This window comes from Triticum urartu, chromosome 7A (genome assembly GCF_056163025.1).
Source record: "Triticum urartu cultivar PI428250 chromosome 7A, HENAU_Tu73, whole genome shotgun sequence".
Taxonomy (NCBI): domain Eukaryota; kingdom Viridiplantae; phylum Streptophyta; class Magnoliopsida; order Poales; family Poaceae; genus Triticum; species Triticum urartu.
In genome coordinates, this window is record NC_141879.1 from 680,862,690 (window position 1) to 680,885,661 (window position 22,972).

Consider the following 22,972-nt stretch of genomic DNA (forward strand, 5'->3'; position numbering starts at 1 on the left):
ACACGCCCAACCTCAGCTTTGAAGATCTGCAACTTCCAATTGGCCTCAGTGTCGCCTTCCATGGCGCCATTGCTTCAGAGCTAGCTCTATCTCAGCTCATCGTCAAACTAAAGCAAAAGATTGACTTTGAGAAAGCTCAGTTCAAGAAGCACATGGCCAAGCTCAGCGTGCAAGAGGTGAAAAACTTCAAGATTATGCTGCACGAGCTCAAAGAAGCCTTTCTCAAGAAACGTGCAGAAGCTCAAGGTTCTCGTGAGCGCATGAAGATCCTGGCTGACAAGAGTGTGCAAGCCTACAATGAGGCTGAGAAGCGCAAGGCCCTTGGACATCCTGGCATTGATCCCAGGATGGCTGCCAAGAAGAAGAAGAAGCCAGCTGTGGCCGAGCCCAAAGCACCAAGGCGGGAAGCACATCCCATTGTCTTCCCAGCCAGTATGACTGGCTCGAAGCCAAAGGTCAGGTCAACCGCTTCAGAACTGAAGAAGACGAGGACTGCTGAGGCTGAAGCGAGAAAGAGGAAACATCCTGAAGCCTCTGCTGCTGCTCTATCCAAGAAGAAGCGCAAGACCAAGAAGGATCGGGTTGCTCCCATAGAGCCCTTAGTTGTTGAACCTATCTCCATGGTTCGCCCTGCCGCTGAACATCAAGAGCGCCAACTGACTATCCATGAGCCTGCTTCCACAGAGGCTCATGAAGCTGAAGACATTCCAGTAGCTGACCCCATCGCTGCTAAAGACAGTGGTCACCATGACAATTTTGAAGATGATGTAGTTCTTCCTCTGATCGAGCAACAACAGGTATCATCGCCTGTGCTTACGCACAGCGAACTCATCAGCATTGGTCGTCCTCTGACGCCAATTGCTCAGGATGCATCATGGGCTGATCACCCACAACAACAAGTCACACCACCCCGGCAAGAAGAATAAGATGACTTTGAGGCCCAGCCAACTCCATCTCCAATGGCGTCGCCAGCATTACGCAGGCTTCGGAAAGGACCAAGTTCTCAAGTCCCTCTTTCGAGCGTTCCAGAAGGAGAAGTGCCCCACCAATCTGTTGCACGTCAAGTGTTTCCAGATGCCACTCCTACTATGAATGTCTCCGAGTCTGAGGCTAAAGCTGCTGAAGATATTCAGGCTGCATCAGCCGACGACACACAAGAAGAAGAGCGTGTCCCTACTCCCCCATTACTGAAGAAGCTGTTCTCAAGGAGAACGTGTCAGTGCCCGACCCTCCAGCTCATCAAGTGGAGGTTGAGAATCTCGAGGCTGCCACTCCCAACAAAAATGAAGCCAATGACGTAGTCATGGCTAAAGCAAATGTGGAGCATGCACCAATGCCAGAAGACAGTGAAGCCAAAAAGGCTACTGCTCCTGTTCTTGCGCCTACTGCTGGTCCTTAGTTTGACTATCACGTTGAGCACAGGCCTCAGGTATAGAAGCCAATGCCAAGGTTGCCCAGGTTTCCAGGTCCTGCATCAACACCTGGATCCTTTAATGTCAACGGCTTCAAAGCAGACAACACCTTCTTCAATAGCTCCAAGAACCCCTACTCAAGGGAATGAATATCTTCTGATCGGTTCTGGAGCTATCCGCAGCGAAGCTATTACTTATGCATTCTGTATAATCAAGGTCGCATCTTCCCACATATGCGTCTTGACACCGAAGCAATAACTGGTCTGACCTGCTTGGAAGAAGCTCTGGATTGCTTCAAAGAGGTTGGATTGTTCGCTTTCGTCACCGACCAAGAGCACTGGAATGAAGAGTTGCTGCTCCAATTTTATGCCACTCTTCACATTCGTGGCTACAACAAAGACTCGAAGACTTGGGCCCTTGAGTGGATGAATGGAAATGTCCATCACGAAGCTAAAGCCTTTGATATCATTGAGCTCACTGGTCTGCCCACTCCTGGAGATCTCTATGAACCTGGCTGTCAGCTGCACAGTGAAGCTATGGAGAGCATCTTTCAGAAGCCTGAACCGAACATGAGTCAGATGCTTAGTATGATGAAGCCTTTGCCTCCAGATGCTGCATATCCTAAGGAATTCTTTGTTGAAGACCTTCAGTATCTGCCACACACTATCTACCACATTATAAGGCGAACTCTCTGGCCCATCAAAGGACATTCTCCACATGCAAAGCTGGAAGGTGCAATGAAGACTTTGGTCTTCTATATTCTTCATGGCAAATGCTTCAATGCACAAGACTTCTTCATTCGCCAACTTGCAGCATCAGGATTTGATCTTTTTGGCTTGAAGTTCTATGCTCCATGGATAATGCGGCTGATCAAACTCCACTCAGCTATTTCATATCAGCCCTTTGCTCGCAATCATCAGATCTTTCTGCCTGATGTGGATATGTCCGTTGAAGCCATCTACCCAGAGCCTGCCAAGGACACTCTTAGTCTTCAGAATGCTGAGCATCAAAGTTTCTCTCAGAACATTGAAGGAGTTGAGCAGTCACACGTGTTTATCCTCTGGCTGGTACTACATGTGCACCTCATCGTGCCCTCACTGAAGCCACTGAAAGCACTATTGCCCAATGGCCCAAGAAGCAATATCGTGTTCTCAATGACCGAGAGCTTCTGGTTGCTCTTCATCAGAAACAGGATAGGCATCATGACTGCCTGAAGCGCCAAATGCAAAGCCGCTTGGTGGATGTCAACCGCATTCGCAATCTTGCCACCAAGAATGCCTTTGTTGCCCATGAAACCTGTCGGTGTACATGGAAAGGGCTGACGCTTATGTGCTCTGAGGATGATCTTCACGAGGATGGCTTCTCTGAAGGTTTCAAGTTTGACTCCACACCTCCCCGAAGGACTGTGCTGTGATGAACTCCGTCTCTTGAAGATTCTGAGTTCTCTTCCTCCGTGCCAACTGTGAATGCCAGAGTGATCGAGGACGAAGAAGATGCTACTTCACCGCCCCTGCTTCAGCACTGCCTAACAACACCGACGACCTTGCTACTTCACCTACTCCTCATGGGAACGAGTAGATGCTCTATGTCTTCAAACCTTTTTGGTCCTTACTGACAAAAGGGGGAGAAGCATATGAGTTTGATAGTCTTCAAGCGGGTCCATATGGGCGGTGATCTTATGCTTTGCCTAGTTTACAACTCACGTTTTGATACATTTGGTTCTTTGAGTTGTGCCACTTAAACTCGATGGTCGTTTGCTACTTATTTGCTATTCTGTGATGCGATGATAAATTCCACATGTGCGACGATAAATTCCGCACTTTGATCATTGGCAAACGTCCATTTTCCATTATGCATGTCATTATCTTCACATACCTTTCATGCATGATGAATTGTCATCATAAGTTGAAGAGGATCTCCACAAGTACAACCTTCCATGTGCATTTGCATTCCAAAAGCAAATTACCTATATGCACATCTTCAGGGGGAGCCCTTGCAACTTATGAAGACAATTCCTTTACAATTTCACATAGTATATTCCCCGTTGAAAACTTCAACTAGTTTGTCATCAATCACCACAAAGGGGGAGATTGTAAGTGCATCTAGTGCCACCCCTAGTTGGTTTTGGAGTATTGACGACAAACCTAGTTGAGGGACTAATGTGTTTGTGAGAATTGCAGGATAACACAGGTACAAGTCCTCATTGATTCGGTTTTCCTACCAAAGATGACCCCTAAAAATGTATGAAGACATTGAAGTCACAGGTGGTATGTGAAGACATTCACATTGAAGACTATGACATGAGAAGACATCGCGTGAAGACTATGGAGCGCGAAGACTTAGTTCTTTCGTTGTTCTTTTTCTTCTTTGTTGAGTCATAGGAACCACCGTACTGTTCAGTGGGGTCCAAGAGAACCAGTCAGAATGACTGAAGTGATGCTTCACCAAAATCCAATGTCTTCGAGTGAATACTATGAGAGCGAATCTTGTCCAGAGTTGGACAAGTCAGCTTTGCTTGTAGCCCAAGTAAAGTTGCCGTGTGTGTTTGAAATCTGACCGTTGGAACACGTGTCAGTTCCTTAGTGACCCAGGGTCATTTCAGACAAATCAGGTCGGGTTGCCTAGTGGCTATAAATAGCCCACCCCCTACAACCATAAACGGTTGGCTGCTCAGAGTTAAAGTACGGCTGTTGTCGTTTGAGAGCAACCCACCTCAAAGCCTTTGAGAGAGAATTCCTTGCGAGGATGAAGCCCTAACCACCCAGAGCCAAAGAGTGTTAGGCATCACTTAAGTCGTCTTGTCTGTGTGATCTGAAGACTTATTACACTTGAGGAGTGTGAATCCTCCAGCCGGTTAGGTGTCGCGTTCTGAGCATCCAAGAGTCATTGTGGATCGGCCCTGAACGAAGTCTGTGAAGGTTTGGGAGTCTACCTTGAAGACTTACCAGAGTGATTGGGCGAGGTCTGCGTGACCTTAGCTCAAGGGGAATACAGTGAGGACTAAGGGTTCTGAGCTGCGTGTTCAGGACTGGGTGTCCAGGACTGTCTGTCCTCAGGTTTAAATACCTAGTCGCCCTAACCAGACGTACAGTTGTCATAGCAACTGGAACTGGTAGAACAAATCATTGTCTTCAACGGGTAACTGGTTTTATCCTTCCCTTCCCTTTACTTACTGTTGGTCCTTCTGAAGTCATTGCATGATTGCATTATCTTTTGTCTTCACTGAGTGACTGCTTGTTCTAATTGGCTTCACAATATCTTCCTACCTGATCCTTACTGCCTAGCTGCTATTAGTCATTGTGCTTTCACTTCATTGAATACTTGACTAAGGTTTGCCTAGTGTAGTCTACCTTCCGCTGCATGGTAATAGGTTTACTTCTATCGGTTGTCTTCGAAACCTTCATGTTTTGAAGACTTTCATAAAAATCGCCTATTCACCCCCCTCTAGTCGATCATTAGCACTTTCAATTACTCTAGTCATCGACCGCTATCCAGCATGCATCTAGAGTATTAAGTTAAAAACAAAGTAACGCCTTAAGCAAGATGACATGATGTAGAGAGATAAATTCATGCAATATGAAATAAACCCCATCTTGTTATCCTCGATGGCAACGATGCAATACGTGCCTTGCTGCCCCTTCTGTCACTGGGTAAGGACACCGCAAGATCGAACCCAAAGCTAAGCACTTCTCTCATGGCAAGAACTACCAATCTAGTTGGCCAAACCAAATGGATAATTCGAAGAGACTTGCAAAGATAACCAATCATACATAAAAGAATTCAGAGAAGATTCAAATATTATTCATAGATAGACTTGATCATAAACCCACAATTCATCGGTCTCAACAAACACACCGCAAAAAGAAGATTACATCGAATAGATCTCCACAAGAGAGGGGGAGAACTTTGTATTGAGATTCAAAGAGAGAGAAGAAGCCATCTAGCTACTAACGATGGACCCGAAGGTCTGAGGTAAACTACTCACACTTCATCGGAGGGGCTAGGATGATGTAGAAGCCCTCCGTGATGACGGCCCTCTTCCGGGGAAGCTCCGGAACAGGCCCCAAGATGGGATCTCGTGGATACAAAAAGTTGCGGCGGTGGAATTAGGTTTTCGGCTCCCGTTATGATCGTCTGGGGGTACGTGTGTATATATAGGAGGAAGAAGTACGCCGGAGGAGCAACGAGGGGCCCACGAGGTAGGGGGGCGCGCCCTAGGGGGGGCTCCCCCACCCTCGTGACCGCCTCTTTTGTTCCTTGGAGCAGGGTCCAACTCTCCTGGATCACGTTCGGTGAGAAAATCATGTTCCCGAAGATTTTATTTCGTTTGCACTCCGTTTGATATTCCGTTTATCCGAAACACTGAAATAGGCAAAAAACAACAATTCTGGGTTGGGCCTCCGGTTAATAGGTTAGTCCCAAAAATAATACAAAAGTGGAAAATAAAGCCCAATATAGTCCAAAACAGTAGATAATATAGCATGGAGCAATCAAAAATTATAGATACGTTGAAGACGTATCACTCAGCCCATTTGCCAAGACAGAAACTTCGACTGGTAACCCGAAAAGTAAGGTTTTCACACCCTTTGGCTTATTTGGACCCTCATTTTCTTTTGAAAAAGCAGCAACATGAAAGCCGTCGTCAGGCCCGGAACAATGATGAACCGCCTTCCATTCTTCAACAAACTCCTCAAAAACACCAGAATGACGTCTCTTTTATCTTCATCTTTTACTTTCCATTAATGGATCTGCTCCCTTGCATTACTCACTTTATTTTATCTTTGCAGGAGGTGTCTCGCTCTTCTGGCGATTCGTCTCAGACTCAATTTCCGGCCTTCAAGACTGCCCCTGGATAAGGAAAAATATCTTTCCTCTGTGTCTTTCAAACTGCATCATTGTACTAACTGTCTCATAACATCTTTCTTAGTGGTCAAGCCAAGTCCAAGAAGGCCAAGGTGACTAAACCAGTAGAAGACCCGTCAGTTCTTGCATCTGAACCAGTCATACCAATTTCTCCCCCTCGAACTGAAGCACCAGAAGACCCAGCTGTTGACACTCAATTGGACCCTCCTGAGTCGTCAGCTGATAATACCGTTGTTAACCCCTCTACCGCCAGACCATCCAGCTCGGCTAACCCACCATCATCTTCTGACCATGACGTTCTGATCACTGGAAGCCGTTTTGTTGAGCCGAGGACTCCCACCGTGTTAGCTCGACACACCGCTAAACAAGAAGTCGTGGAGAGACAGAAAGTGCGTTCTGATATCTCTCACTACAATCATCTGAATGCTAATGACATATTGTCCGGCTATCTCAGCCATGTTCATCCCAGCCGTGAGTCAGAGATTGAGATGGCCAAGCAACTTCAGCTGAAATATGTGGTATGTTCTCCGGTTTACTTATACTCTGCCAGCCCCCAAGTCTTCAGATGATGATCCTGAATTATCTGGAGACTTTATGATATAGATGGATACTTTCTCTTTAAGTCTTTCAAAAGTCCAACAGAATAGTGCAAACTTCACATGTAGTCCCCAAGGGTCGGTTCAATTGATCATAAATGAGCTGATACTTAATTTCATAACTGTCATTTGCCAGTCCTAATAAATATTGTCATCCGGTTTAATCTTGAGAGACTTTCTGAACATCATGCATTAGCCCCCAAGTGCCAAGTGATGTTACTTTGTAAGGCACTTGGGACTTGAAATATATAAGAGTCATAAGAAATTGTTTTGGCAGATATTAGCCCCCAAGTGTCAAGTGTTATTACTTTGTAAAACACTTGGGACTTGAAACAGATAAGAGACATAAAAGATTGTTTTGGCAGACATTAGCCCCCAAGTGTCAAGTAGTATTACTGTGCAAAAGTACTTGAGATTTGAATCTTTATAACATTTACTCTAAACCTTGACACACCTGTGTATGTTTTGTAGAACGCCCTATCTGAACTTGGCTCCCAATTAACTGATGCAAAGACCCGTTGGCGGATCAAGAGGCAGAAATCAAGTCTGCTGATTCTAAACTTCAATTGATTCTTGCTAAGACGGAGAAATTGAAAACCAGCTTGACTGCCAAAAAGAAGTCCTAGGCCGAAGAAAAGATGCTGCTGACACAAAACGCTGAAAAAGCTGAAGCAGCTCTTGAGGAGGTTACCATGGAGCTTACCGGCTCAAAGAACCGGGTGTCTCAAATGGTTTCTGCCATCTTTGGTAAGCCATCTGTACTGGTCCTTTATACCTTCTTTTGACCCGGAATATAAACCGCCTGCTGACCCCTTGTTTAAAAAATATGTGCAGGTCTGCAAAGCAAAAATCTGAGCTAAGATAATGTGACCAAACTGAAAGCAGTTTACACCTTAGTAGAGTAGTTGTATACTAGCGCTCAATGACCACTTGCCTTGCTACTATCTCTCCTGCCAACCAAGGACCCAATCGGCTGAGCGATGTTTTAAAAAAATTCTCCATCTTACCCGCTAGGTTTCAAGAGGTCAAACGATCATGTGCCAGAGCCGGAGCCTTGACTGCCCTGAGCCGCTCCAAAGCCTGGGTGCCAGATCTAGACCCGGCAGATGTAGCTAGGGGGTACCCTATTGTGAAGGAAGACAGGTCTCTATTTGAGCAGGATGACTTCATTGCCTGTGTGAGGGGAGTTCGACCTCAAGCTACTGTTCTTGGAGATGAGACCAACATTGACAAATATCAGCCAGGTTTTGATTTGGATAATAAGAAGATGGCGACTCCCTCCTACAAGGTGACACATCTTATCCCGCCGGTTCGTCAACATACGTTTGCTCCAGAAGTTGATCCGGCTGGCCTGATTGATGATGACGCAGAATTCATTGCCGTGAATGGCTTTGACTGGTCCAATCCTAGCTTCCAATTAGCAGAAGGAGGTGAACCGGCGAGGGAAGAGTGATAACCATCTTGTGGGCTTTTTAAAGCCTTGTAATAGATTTAGCTTGAAACTGCTGCATATTTTGCCTATGCCATCGCGCATAAGATGCCGTGTGTGACTCTTTGCTTCCTAATGTCAATATATGCGTCACATCTATGATTATATCTTGTAATATTTTGGCTCTGTTCCTATAACAAAAGGAAAAACTGGCTTTGGCGGTTTAGCACCGAATGGGTCAGAACACCCGGTACATGACCAATGGTTTTATCATAATAGAAAAAACAGAAACAGACGTGAAAATAAACAAGGTTGAAACAACCTTTGATTAACACAGAAATAACTGTTCATAAATAGCAGTCATACATGTATCTTTTGCATATGGACCACCGGTTTACATGACCCGGGTAATGAGTTTGATGATCCAGTCCCCCCTTTTTTGTTGAGAAGTCAATGCTTCTCTATACCTGATGATTATCATGCCTTGGCGGCTTATTGTCAAATAATCAAGCCGGTGCTGATCGTTTAAATTTGAGATAACAAAGACCAACAAGACAAATAGCAGATTTCAAACAACATAAGTTAACTTTGTAACCGAAAGTAGGGGGTTTCTGATTCGAATACGATCAGTAACCGGACCAAAGGGGTTTAAGCTAAGTTTCGAATACGATCATATAGCCCCCAGTGGCTTTGGCGTTGCACCGATCAAGGGGGTGCCGGCAGCTATGTTTTCTTTGGTTCGAATATGACCTATCTTTGAACAGGAAGCCCCCAAATGACCTTGAGAGGTTTTTAACGACCCTGATTCGAATACGATCCAAGTCGGACCCAAAAGGGGTTAAGCTATGATTCGGATACGATCAAGAAGCCCCCTAGTGAGTTTGGCTTTGAGCCGATCAAAAGGGTTACAGCAACTATGTTCTCTTTGGTTCGAATATGACCTATGTTTGAACAGGAAGCCCCAAGTGATCATGAGATTTACAGCTAGATTCGAATATGATCATAAGCCAGACCAAGAAGGTTAAACTAGATTCAGATATGATCAACTCCTTAATAGTCATGTAAATAGCATGTAAATAGTAAAAATAGTAAAGATATATGATCTTTGAAGAGGAAAAGCACAGAGGTCCTACTTTATTACTTATCATAATATATACAACATCAAAGTATGTACATGACGAGAGCTGGTAGCTCAGGTGTAGTATGGCCGAAGCTGAGCAATGTTCCATGGCCGGCGGGTCTCCTCCTCCGACTTACGTGAGTCTTTGTGCTCTCGAACATCGATGAGGTAATATGACCCGTTGTTTAAATTCTTGCTGACCAGAAAGGGTCCTTCACAAGGTAGGGATAGTTTGTGTGCATCTCATCGATCCTGGATGAGCCGGAGCACCAGGTCACCTTCTTGAAAGGTCCTGGACTTAACCCAGCGGCTGTGATAACGGCGCAGGTCCTGTTGATAAATTGCTGATCGAGCCGCTGCCAAGTCTCTCTCCTCATCTAACAAGTCAAGTGCATCCTGTCGGGCTTCTTCATTATGAGCTTCCATGTAAGCCACCATGCGAGGCAAGTCATGACGGATGTCACTAGGCAGCACCACTTCTGTCCATAAACCATGAAGAAAGGTGTATAATCTGTAGACCTGTTAGGAGTGGTGTTGATACTCCATAGCACCGAGGGTAATTCCTCTACCCAACAACCCGGCGTTCGCTGTAAGGGAACCATAAGCCGGGGCTTGAGACCTTTTAGGATTTCCTGATTTGCTCTCTCAGCCTGACCATTGGATTGAGGGTGAGCTACGGAAGAAACATCAAGCCAGATATGCTCACATTGACAAAACTCCTCCATAGCACCTTGGGACAAATTGGTGCCATTGTCAGTGATAATGCTATGTGGAAAACCAAAGTGAAATATCACCTTTTTCATGAACTGAACCGCCGTGGCTGCATCACACTTACTCACTGGCTCTGCCTCAACCCACTTTGTGAATTTGTCAACTGCCACTAAAAGATGTGTCCTTTTGTCCTTAGACCTTTTGAAAGGTCGAACCATGTCAAGCACCCAGACTACAAACGGCCAAGTGATTGGAATCATCTGCAACTCTTGAGCCGGCACATGCGCTCGCCGTGCAAATTTTTGACATCCATCACACCTACTGACCAGATCCTCTGCATCAGCATGAGCCGTTAACTAGTAAAAACCATGATGAAAAGCTTTGTCCACAAGAGACTTTGATCTGGCGTGATGACCACAGTCCCCTTCATGGATCTCATGAAGTATTTCTTGACCTTCTTTAGGAGAAACACAACGCTGAAACGCTCCAGTGACGCTGCGATGATACAACTCTCCATCATAAATTGTCATTGACTTGGACCGTCGGGTTATCTGTCGGGCCAGGGTCTCGTCCTCTGGCAACTCACCCCGGGTCATGTAAGCCAAGAACGGTACTGTCCAATCTGGAATGACGTGAACAGCCGCTACCAATTGTGCCTCCGAGTCAGGAACAACCAAATCTTCCTCTGTAGGTAACTTAACAGACGGGTTATGCAAAACATCTAAAAAAAGGTGTTAGGTGGCACCGGCTTACGCTGAGATCCCAACCGGCTTAAGGCATCGGCCGCTTCATTATTTCTACGGTCGATGTGTTCCACTTGATGACCCTTAAAATGTCTTGCAATAGTGTCGACTTCACGGCAATAAGCCGCCATGAGAGGATCCTCGGAATACCACTTGCCTAACACCTGTTGAGCCACCAAATCTGAATCGCCAAGGTACCGAACCTGGCTCAGACTCATTTCTTTAGCCATTCGAAGACCATGGAGCAAGGCTTCATATTCTGCTGCGTTGTTAGTACAAGGAAACATCAATCGCAACACATAACAAAACTTGTCACCTCGAGGGGAAGTTAAAACAACTCCAGCCCCCGAGCCTTCCAACTGTCTGGACCCATCAAAGTGAATCGTCCAATATGTGTTGTCTGGTTTCTCCTCTGGCATCTGCAACTCTATCCAGTCATTAATAAAGTCAACCAGTGCTTGAGATTTGATCGCAGTACGTGGCACATACTTCAACCCATGAGACCCAAGTTCAATGGCCCACTTGGCAACTCGCCCAGTAGCTTCTCTATTTTGAATGATGTCTCCCAAAGGAGCAGAGCTAACCATAGTGATTGGGTGACCCTGAAAGTAATGTTTGAGCTTCCGGCTTGCCATGAACACCCCATACACGAGCTTCTGTCGATGTGGATATCTTTGTTTAGATTCAATCAGCACCTCACTAATGTAGCAAACCGGCCGTTGGACCAGATATTCCTTGTCAGCCTCCTTGCGCTCCACCACAATGACCACGCTGACAACACGTGAGTTAGCAGCTACATATAATAACAACGGTTCTTTCTCAACCGGAGCAGCAAGAACTGGCGGCTGAGCAAGCTGTTTCTTCAAATCCTCAAAGGCAGAGTTTGCAGCAACACTCCAAACAAAGCCTCTGTCTTTTTCATCATCTAATACTAAGGCATCACCTTCTCCCCTAACCGGCTCAAAGCAGCAACGCGGCCCGCCAGTCGTTGAACGTCATTGATGCACACCGGTTTGGCCAAGGATGTGATTGCCTTAATTTTCTCCGGGTTAGCTTCAATACCTCTGTTAGACACCAAAAAACCCAAGAGTTTGCCAGCTGGGACTCCAAAAACACACTTGGCCGGGTTAACATCATCTTGTAGACCCGGAGGTTATCAAAGGTCTCCTTCAGATCTGTTACCAAGGTTTCCTCTTCTATGGATTTCACCACTATATCATCCACATAAGCATGAACATTACGCTCAATCTGATTGTGAAGGCAATTCTGTACACACCGTTGATAAGTCGCCTGGGCACTTTTAAGACCAAAAGGCATAGACACATAGCAGAAGGCTCCAAACGGAGTGATGAAAGTTGTTTTCTCCTGGTCCTTAACTGCCATCTTGATATGATGATAACCTGAGTATGCATCCAAAAAACTCAAACGCTCGCAACCCGCTGTAGCATCAATGATCTGTTCAATACGAGGGAGAGCAAAAGGGTCAGCCGGACAAGCCTTGTTCAAATCGGTGTAATCCACACACATACGCCAGGTGCCATTCTTCTTGAGTACAAGCACCGGGTTAGCCAACCTCTCTGGGTGAAAAACTTCCACAATGAACCCGGCCGCCAAGAGCCGGGCCACCTCTTCTCCGATGGCCTTGCGCCGTTCCTTCTTAAACCGTCGAAGAAATTGCCTGACCAGCTTAAATTTCGGATCAATATTAAGCTTGTGCTCAGCGAGTTCTCTCGGGACAGCCGGCATGTCAGAAGGTTTCCATGCAAAGATGTCTTGATTCTCACGGATGAACTCAATGAGCGCGCTTTCCTATTTTGGATCCAAGCTGGCACTGATAATGAACTGCTTGGATGAGTCGCCAGGCACAAAATCAACCATTTTGGTGTCGTCGGCTGACTTGAATTTCAACACTGGTTCATGCTCCGTAGTTGGCTTATTTAAAGACGTCATGTCTGCTGGGTCAACGTTGTCTTTATAAAACTTCAATTCCTCTATCGCACAAATAGACTCAGCATAAGCAGCATCACCTTCTTCACATTCCAGGGCTATTTTCCTGCTTTCATGAACTGTAATGGTGCCTTTATAACCCGGCATCTTGAGCTGCAGATATACATAACACGGTCGAGCCATGAACTTGGCGTAAGCCGGCCGTCCAAACAGAGCATGATACGGGCTTTTGATCTTAACCACTTCAAAAGTTAACTTCTCGGCCCTGGAGTCATATTCATCCCCAAAGGCCACTTCCAGTTCAATCTTACCAACTGGGTATGCCGACTCACCAGGGACAACACCATGAAAAACAATGTTTGATTGTTTAAGACTCTTATCAGTCAACCCCATCCGACGAAACGTCTCATAATAGAGGATGTTGATGCTACTGCCCCCGTCCATGAGCACCTTAGTGAACTTATATCCACCCACCTGGGGTGCCACCACCAAGGCCAAGTGACCCGGATTATCAACCCGAGGAGGGTGATCTTCTCTTCTCCACACAATAGGCTGTTCTGACCACCTCAAATAACTTGGGATCGCCGGCAAAATGGCATTGACAGCCCTCTTATGAAGCTTCTGATCCCTCTTGCATAAACTAATGGTTAACACGTGGTACTACCCGCTATTCAACTGTTTTGGGTTACTCTGATATCCGGATTGTTGCTGCTGATTATTTTGGCCAGGTTGCTGATTATATCCGCCCTGGTTACCCGGATGGCCCTGACCGTGAAAACCGCCTCCGCCTGACCCGGCGCCCGGGCCTGAAAGCCGCCCCCACCTGAACCGCCGTCAGGTCCGTGGCTACCATCAAACATGTTGGAATTCTTAAATGCCTTCATTATCGTACAGTCTTTCCAAAGATGGGTAGCTGGTTCTCCCGGGTGTTGTGTCTTGGTCAAGGTTCATTCAGTAGTTGCTCGAGGGTGGGACCTTACCCGCCTGACGGAGGGGGTTGCCTACCCTTGTGCCATCGGTTGTTTCCCTGTGCATTGGTGTTAGCCACAAACTCGTCAGCCTTACATTTATTACCTCCTTGATTTGACGGGTAATGCTGGTGACCCTTGCCATTGCCGTTCTTCTATCCCTTCCCTATTTTTTCATCATCGGACACGGGATCCTTGGTACTGTCAGAATCAGCATATTTGACCAGCGCCGCCATCAACTGGCCCACGTCACTACAGTCCCGCTTGAGCCGCCCCAGCTTCTACTTCAGAGGTTCAAAACGGCATTTTTTCTCCAACATTAAGACTGCCGAGCCGGCATCCATCTTATCAGATGAATGTATTATTTCCTTGAGCCGGCGCACCCAATGGGTCGTAGACTCACCTTCCTCTTGCTTACAATTAGTCAGGTCCACGATTGACATAGGTTGTTTACAGGTGTCCTTGAAGTTCTGAATGAACCGGGCCTTCAACTCCGCCCACGAGCCGATGGAATTAGGCGGCAACCCTTTCAACCAAGTGCGAGCCATTCCATCCAACATCATGGTGAAATACTTAGCCATTGCTGCATCACTGACCTCCAACAGTTCCCCGGCCATCTCATAACTTTCAATCCATGCCCCAGGCTGCAAGTCAGCCGTGTAGTTAGGCACCTTACGAGGCCCCTTAAAGTCTTTTAGCAAGCGCTCATTACGTATAGCCGGCACCAGGCAAGGGACACCTCTGGTTCGTGTGGTTACTCCTGCCTCAACAGAGGTCGTCGGATAAGCCAGAAAAGCCTGATGAGCCGCCTGCTCAGCTGCCAGTTGAACCACCCGCTCAGCCTCTTGACGAATCTTCTCCTAATCCGCCAAGTTAGGAGCTCCACCCTGTGCTGGCTCATGCGTGCGTGGATGGTTACGGCGTTGAGCGTTGCTCGACATATCAGCTGAGTCCATATGCCTGCTATAGCTCGGGCTCCGGCTTGGCCAAGGGGTTGAATGGATTCTGTCTCGACTGTAAGAGTATGCATTCTGTTGTGCCAGAGCCGTCTGAAGAAGTTCTCTCACACTTCGTGTTTCGAATGCTGTTGGAGAGTCGCCTTCCATCGGGAGAGCCGCTAGACGAGCCGACGCAGCAATGAGGTTCTCCAAAGGATTGGAGAAGTGACCCGGTGGTGTTGGTGTATAATGAGGCGGAGTGGTATTCATACGAGGTGGTTCCATGGCCCGTGGCTGAATCGGTGCTCCGAGTTTCGTGATCCGATTTACCTCCGGCAGGTTACTTGGACCGGCCCCGGGTGTGTGGAAAAGGTTCCTAGGATCGAACGTCAGAGGCAGACGTGACTAAGTTTGCTAGTATCTTCTCCTCATGACCTCGTTTGACGCGTTCAGATCCACCAAGAGCCAGAAAGTCTCCGCTTGAAGCTGCTGAGCACAAGCATCCAAAGCCGCCCGATCCGCGGCCATCCCGACCTCTTCTGCTGCTAAATTTTCCTTGGCCTGTGCCATCTCTTCGCGGACCCGTGCCACCTCCGCATCATGCTGAGCCTTATCCGCCGGCTCCAGAACGGCAGTCAATAGAGCCGTCAATTTATCCATGAGGTCCATTAGCGTCTGAGTCGGGGGGCGCCCGGGGTCTCCTGACCCGGCCGCTGCCGACCTGGTGGTTGTTTCTGCTGCAGCCGTGGAGTTCTGCCCGGGCTGACTGCCAGCCATGAAGACTCCGGCTCAATTCGGCGGCTCAAAAGGGTCCGGAATACTGCTGCCATCGGAATAGCCCCCAAGCATGCCATCCTAGTCGCAACTAGGAAGCTTAAAGTGGTTAATCGGGACAAAGGACACGAGAGGTTTATACTAGTTCGGCCCCTTACGATGAAGGTAAAAGCCTATGTCAAGTTGTGTTGGAATTGCTGGGGTTTCGATGACCAACGAGCGAATCCGCCGGCTTGGTTATCGATTTGTTGATTCTTGCCCTAAGCCACCGCTGGGTCGTCCCCTTATATACATGGGTTGACGCCTAGCGGCGTACAGAGTCCCGGCCGGCTCATCAACGTGTCCGACTCAGTGACTTCTTTTACATGCCTTTCTTTACAAGTCTTTCCTTACATACGGCGGTTTACATTATCGGGCCTTAAGTCGCCTCTGGGCTTAGGCCTTCTACAAGCCTTAACAAACTATCATCTTGAATCTTACTGGGCTCCTTTTGTAACCCGCTGTTGGGGTTGACCCAGCCCCTTCCTGGGCGGGTTTTACCTGGTAGCTATATTCCCAACATGACCCAAGACAATGCCTTCATTAACCATGAAGTGGTACTTCTCCCAATTCAAGACAAGATTTGTTTGTTCACATCTCTGCAAAACTCGCTCAAGATTGCTTAAACAATCATCAAAAGACTTCCCATAAACAGAAAAGTCATCCATGAAAACTCCAACAATCTTTTCACAAAAGTCAGAGAATATAGCAGTCATACATCTTTGAAAGGTGGCAGGTGCATTACATAAACCAAAAGGCATACATATATAAGCATAAGTTCCAAAGGGACAAGTAAAATTAGTCTTTTCTTGATCAGGTTGAGAAACAGGTATTTGTGAAAAGCCAGAGTATCCATCTAGGAAGCAAAAGTGTGTGTGCTTAGATAATCTTTCAAGCATTTGATCAATAAAAGGCAAGGGGTAATGATCTTTTCTAGTTGCTTTGTTTAATTTTCTGTAATCAATTACCATTCTATAGCATGTAATAAATCTTTATGGAATTAGTTCATTTTTTTATCATCTATTTATATATAAAAAGTAAATGATTGTTAATTGAAAGCTAGAGAATTAGTCTAAAAAATTCCACGTTAATCAGAAAATATTGGCCCTTGATTGGGTGGGTCTTTTAAAATTAATATCGTGTACCATTAGATATGCGTAACTTATATATAACATTGTGGAAACCGACCATGAGTCCTTTACGTGCCATACTTTTAGGGACTGTCTATTTAACATTTGACTGATTTCCAATTGGATATCATTCAAATTTCCTGACCAATGTCCTGTTGACACATGTATGTCCAATTACCACCTATCTTTGTATGTTTGTATTTCCAAAAAATGGGTCGGGCTAAAATTGTGACCCGGTTCTCAACTAACCGAAACAGAAACTCAACTACGTGGCTAACAAGAACTCCCCAGCACGTACCCCAGATCACAGAACACCTGACAACTAAAAGAAGAAGAAAATGCAGTAAACAGCTGCCCTTGAACTAAAACTGGGGGAATTACAGTGCAAAACTGGAGGGCAAATAGGGGAGATTGCAGTATAAATATCACTCAAATTACAGTGCAAATAACCAGTCAAAATTACAATTAAACTCTTGGGTATATACAGAGGAAATTATAGAGCAAACAGGGGGGCGGGGTTACAATGCAAGTAAAACTGATGCAAATAGGGCACATTACAGTGTAAACTAATGCAAATTACACTAAAAACATAAGAAATTACAGTGCAAACCTCACATAAATTACAGAGTAATCAAGGTATACAATCAAGAAAGCACAGGAATTACAGTGAAAATGGGAGATTACAGTGCAAAAAGCACATGAATTACAGAGCAATTATACAGTTTACTTTAGGGAAATTACACTGTCATATTATAGTGAAAATATCATGCATATTACATTGCACATTGAGGGAAATTACATTGTAAATACTATATTTCTATCAAAAAACAGTGTAAATACTATAGGGAAATCACAGAAAAATCTGAGGAAAATCACAGTGTAAATACCATGCATATTACAGTGTGCATTCAGGGAAATTACAGTGTAAATACTATATGGAAATTACAGTGTACATAGAGGGAAATTAGAGTGTAATTGCCATGGATATTACAGTGCACATTCAGAGAAATTACAGCGTAATTACCATGGATTACAGAGTACATTGAGGGAAATTACAGTGCAATTACCATGAATATTACAGAGTACATTGAGGGAAATTACATTGTACTTACTTACAGACTACTTTCGGTGAAATTACAATGAAAAGTACAGTATGACTACACTATAATTGCCATGGTTATTGCAGAGTACAGTGCAAAACTGAGGAAAATTATAGAGTAAAGCTACTACAGTCAAAAGGCATGAATTACAAAGCAAAGCTAGACAATTATAGTGCAAGCCTAGGTCTAAACAATTATAACCCCAAATTAGCACTGCTACCTAAAACCTGACCCTACCAGATGGTAGCTGCAACCGTAGGGATGTGCAAGAAGACTCAACACAGAGACACGCCTATCTCGGGAAAAAACACAAACTCTAACCCTACCAGAGGACCAACACATCAATCGAAAAAAAATCATAAATGAGTAACCAAATAACGGTTACAACGTGAGGATCAAAACGAGAACACCCAAAACCTTCCAGCGCGAGCACACGGGATCCACAAATACTAACAACTGACGTGAGCACATGGGATCCACATGAAACTACACGAGCCATGAAGCAGAACCAACCGCTAAATACTCAAACAGCAACAAAATCTCCAACACAAACCCACAAACACACTACTACAAACAATCCCCAGACCTAGATCTGGAAGTTACACGACCACAACCATGGCAAATCGCACGCGAGAAGATAGAGAGACAAGAACTAACCAGGAAGGCAGGGAATCGAAGATCAAACAAGCTCCAGCAGAGAGGGACCTCGGAAACACCAGGAACCCGATGGAATTGTTGGGGAACGCAGTAATTTCAAAAAATTTCCTACGCACACGCAAGATCATGGTGATGCATAGCAACGAGAGGGGAGAGTATGATCTACGTACCCTTGTAGATCGCAATGGAAGCGTTGACACAACGTAGAGGAAGTAGTCGTACGTCTTCTTCCCGATCCGACCGATCCAAGCACCGTTACTCCGGTACCTCCGAGTTCTTAGCACACGTACAGCTCGATGACGCTCCCCGGGCTCCGATCCAGCAAAGCTTCGGGGATGAGTTCCGTCAGCACAACGGCATGGTGACGATGATGATGTTCTACGGACGCAGGGCTTCGCCTAAGCACTACAACGATATGACCGAGGTGGAATATGGTGGCAGGGGGCACCGCACACGGCTAAGGAATGATCACGAGGATCAACTTGTGTGTCCTAGGGTGCCCCCCTGCCTCCGTATATAAAGGAGCCAAGGGGGAGGGGGCGGCCGGCCAAGGAGGGCGCGCCAAAGGAGTCCTACTCCCTCTGGGAGTAGGATTCCCCCCCCCAATCCTAGTTGGAATAGGATTCCTCGAGGGGGGAAAGAGAGAGAGGGGGTCGGCCACCTCTCCTTGTCCTAATAGGACTAGGAGAGGGGGGAGGCGCGCGGCCCACCTTGGGCTGCCCCTTTCTCCTTTCCACTAAAGCCCACTAAGGCCCATATAGCTCCCGGGGGGTTCCGGTAACCTCCCGGTACTCCGGTAAAATCCTGATTTCACCCGAAACACTTCCGATATCCAAATATATCAATCTTTATGTCTCGACCATTTCGAGACTCCTCGTCATGTCCATGATCACATCCGGGACTCCGAACAATCTTTGGTACATCAAAATGCACAAACTCACAATAACTGTCATCGTAACGTTAAGCGTGCGGACCCTACGGTTCGAGAACAATGTAGACATGACTGAGACACGTCTCTGGTCAATAACCAATAGCGGGACCTGGATGCCCATATTGGCTCCTACATATTCTGCGAAGATCTTAATCGGTCAGACCGCATAACAACATACGTTGTTCCCTTTGTCATCGGTATGTTACTTGCCCGAGATTCGATCGTCGGTATCAAATACCTAGTTCAATCTCGTTACCGGCAAGTCTCTTTACTCGTTTCGTAATACATCATCCCCCAACTAACTCATTAGTTGCAATGCTTGCATGGCTTATGTGATGTGCATTACCGAGAGGGCCCAGAGATACCTCTCCGACAATCGGAGTGACAAATCCTATTCTCGAAATACGCCAACCCAACATCTACCATTGGAGACACCTGTAGAGATCCTTTATAATCACCCAGTTACATTGTGACGTTTGGTAGCACACAAAGTGTTCCTCCGGCAAACGGGAGTTGCATAATCTCATAGTCATAGGAACATGTATAAGTCATGAAGAAAGCAATAGCAACATACTAAACGATCGGGTGCTAAGCTAATGGAATGGGTCATGTCAATTAGATCATTCAACTAATGATGTGATCTCGTTAATCAAATAACAACTCTTTTGTTCATGGTTAGGAAACATAACCATCTTTGACTAACAAGCTAGTCTAGTAGAGGCATACTAGTGACACTCTGTTTCTCTATGTATTCACACATGTATTATGTTTCCGGTTAATACAATTCTAGCATGAATAATAAACATTTATCATGATATAAGGAAATAAATAATAACTTTATTATTGCCTCTAGGGCATATTTCCTTCAGTCTCCCACTTGCACTAGAGTCAATAATCTAGATTACACAGTAATGATTCTAACACCCATGGAGCCTTGGTGCTGATCATGTTTTTCTCGTGGAAGAGGCTTAGTCAACGGGTCTGCAACATTCAGATCCATATGTATCTTGCAAATCTCTATGTCTCCCACCTGGACTAGATCCCGGATGGAATTGAAGCGTCTCTTGATGTGTTTGGTTCTCTTGTGAAATCTGGATTCCTTTGCCAAGGCAATTGCACCAGTATTGTCACAAAAGATTTTCATTGGACCCGATGCACTAGGTATGACACCTAGATCGGATATGAACTCCTTCATCCAGACTCCTTCGTTTGCTGCTTCCGAAGCAGCTATGGACTCTGCTTCACATGTAGATCCTGCTACGACACTTTGTTTAGAACTGCACCAACTGACAGCTCCACCGTTTAATGTAAACACATATCCGATTTGCGATTTAGAATCGTCCGGATCAGTGTCAAAGCTTGCATCAATGTAACCATTTACGATGAGCTCTTTGTCACCTCCATATATGAGAAACATATCCTTAGTCCTTTTCAGGTATTTCAGGATGTTCTTGACCGCCGTCCAGTGATCCACTCCTGGATTACTTTGGTACCTCCCTGCTAAACTTATAGCAAGGCACACATCAGGTCTGGTACACAGCATTGCATACATGATAGAGCCTATGGCTGAAGCATAGGGAACATCTTTCATATTCTCTCTATCTTCTACAGTGGTCGGGCATTGAGTCTTACTCAACTTCACACCTTGTAACACAGGCAAGAACCCTTTCTTTGCTTGATCCATTTTGAATTTCTTCAAAACTTTGTCAAGGTATGTGCTTTGTGAAAGTCCAATTAAGCGTCTTGATCTATCTCTATAGATCTTAATGCCTCATATGTAAGCAGCTTCACCAAGGTCTTTCATTGAAAAACTCTTATTCAAGTATCCCTTTATGCTATCCAGAAATTCTATATCATTTCCAATCAGTAATATGTCATCCACATATAATATCAGAAATGCTACAGAGCTCCCACTCACTTTCTTGTAAATACAGGCTTCTCCAAAAGTCTGTATAAAACCAAATGCTTTGATCACACTATCAAAGCGTTTATTCCAACTCCGAGAGGCTTGCACCAGTCCATAAATGGATCGCTGGAGCTTGCACACTTTGTTAGCTCCCTTTGGATCGACAAAACCTTCTGGTTGCATCATATACAACTATTCTTCCAGAAATCCATTCAGGAATGCAGTTTTGACATCCATCTGCCAAATTTCATAATCATAAAATGCGGCAATTGCTAACATGATTCGGACAGACTTAAGCATCGCTACGGGTGAGAAGGTCTCATCGTAGTCAATCCCTTGAACTTGCCGAAAACCTTTTGCGACAAGTTGAGCTTTGTAGACAGTAATATTACCGTCAGCGTCAGTCTTCTTCTTGAAGATCCATTTATTCTCAATTGCTTGCCGATCAGCGGGCAAGTCAACCAAAGTCCATACTTTGTTCTCATACATGGATCCCATCTCAGATTTCATGGCTTCAAGCCATTTTGCGGAATCTGGGCTCACCATCGCTTCTTCATAGTTCGTAGGTTCATCGTGATCTAGTAGCATGACTTCCAGAATAGGATTACCGTACCACTCTGGTGCGGATCTTACTCTGGTTGATCTACGAGGTTCAGTAGTATCTTGATCTAAAGTTTCATGATCATCATCATTAGCTTCCTCACTAACTGGTGTAGGTGTCACTGAAACAGTTTTCTGTGATGTACTACTTTCCAATAAGGGAGCAGGTACAGTTACCTCGTCAAGTTCTACTTTCCTCCCACTCACTTCTTTCGAGAGAAACTCCTTCTCTAGAAAGGATCCATTCTTAGCAACGAATGTCTTGCCTTCGGATCTGTGATAGAAGGTGTACCCAACAGTCTCCTTTGGGTATCCTATGAAGACACATTTCTCCGATTTGGGTTCGAGCTTATCAGGTTGAAGCTTTTTCACATAAGCATCGCAGCCCCAAACTTTAAGAAACGACAACTTTGGTTTCTTGCCAAACCATAGTTCATAAGGCGTCGTCTCAACGGATTTTGATGGTGCCCTATTTAACGTGAATGCGGCCGTCTCTAAAGCATAACCCCAAAACGATAGCGGTAAATCTGTAAGAGACATCATAGATCGCACCATATCAAGTAAAGTACGATTACGACATTCGGACACACCATTATGCTGTGGTGTTCCGGGTGGCGTGAGTTGCGAAACTATTCCGCATTGTTTCAAATGTAAACCAAACTCGTAACTCAAATATTCTCCTCCACGATCAGATCATAGAAACTTTATTTTCTTGTTACGATGATTTTCAACTTCACTCTGAAATTCTTTGAACTTTTCAAATGTTTCAGACATATTTTTCATTAAGTAGATATACCCATATCTGCTTAAATCATCTGTGAAGGTGAGAAAATAACGATATCCGCCACGAGCTTCAACATTCATTGGACCACATACATCTGTATGTATGATTTCCAACAAATCTGTTGCTCTCTCCATAGTACCGGAGAACGGCATTTTAGTCATCTTGCCCATGAGGCACGGTTCGCAAGTAGCAAGTGATTCATAATCAAGTGGTTCCAAAAGTCCATCAGTATGGAGTTTCTTCATGCGCTTTACACCGATATGACCCAAACGGCAGTGCCACAAATAATTTGCACCATCATTATCAACTCTGCATCTTTTGGCT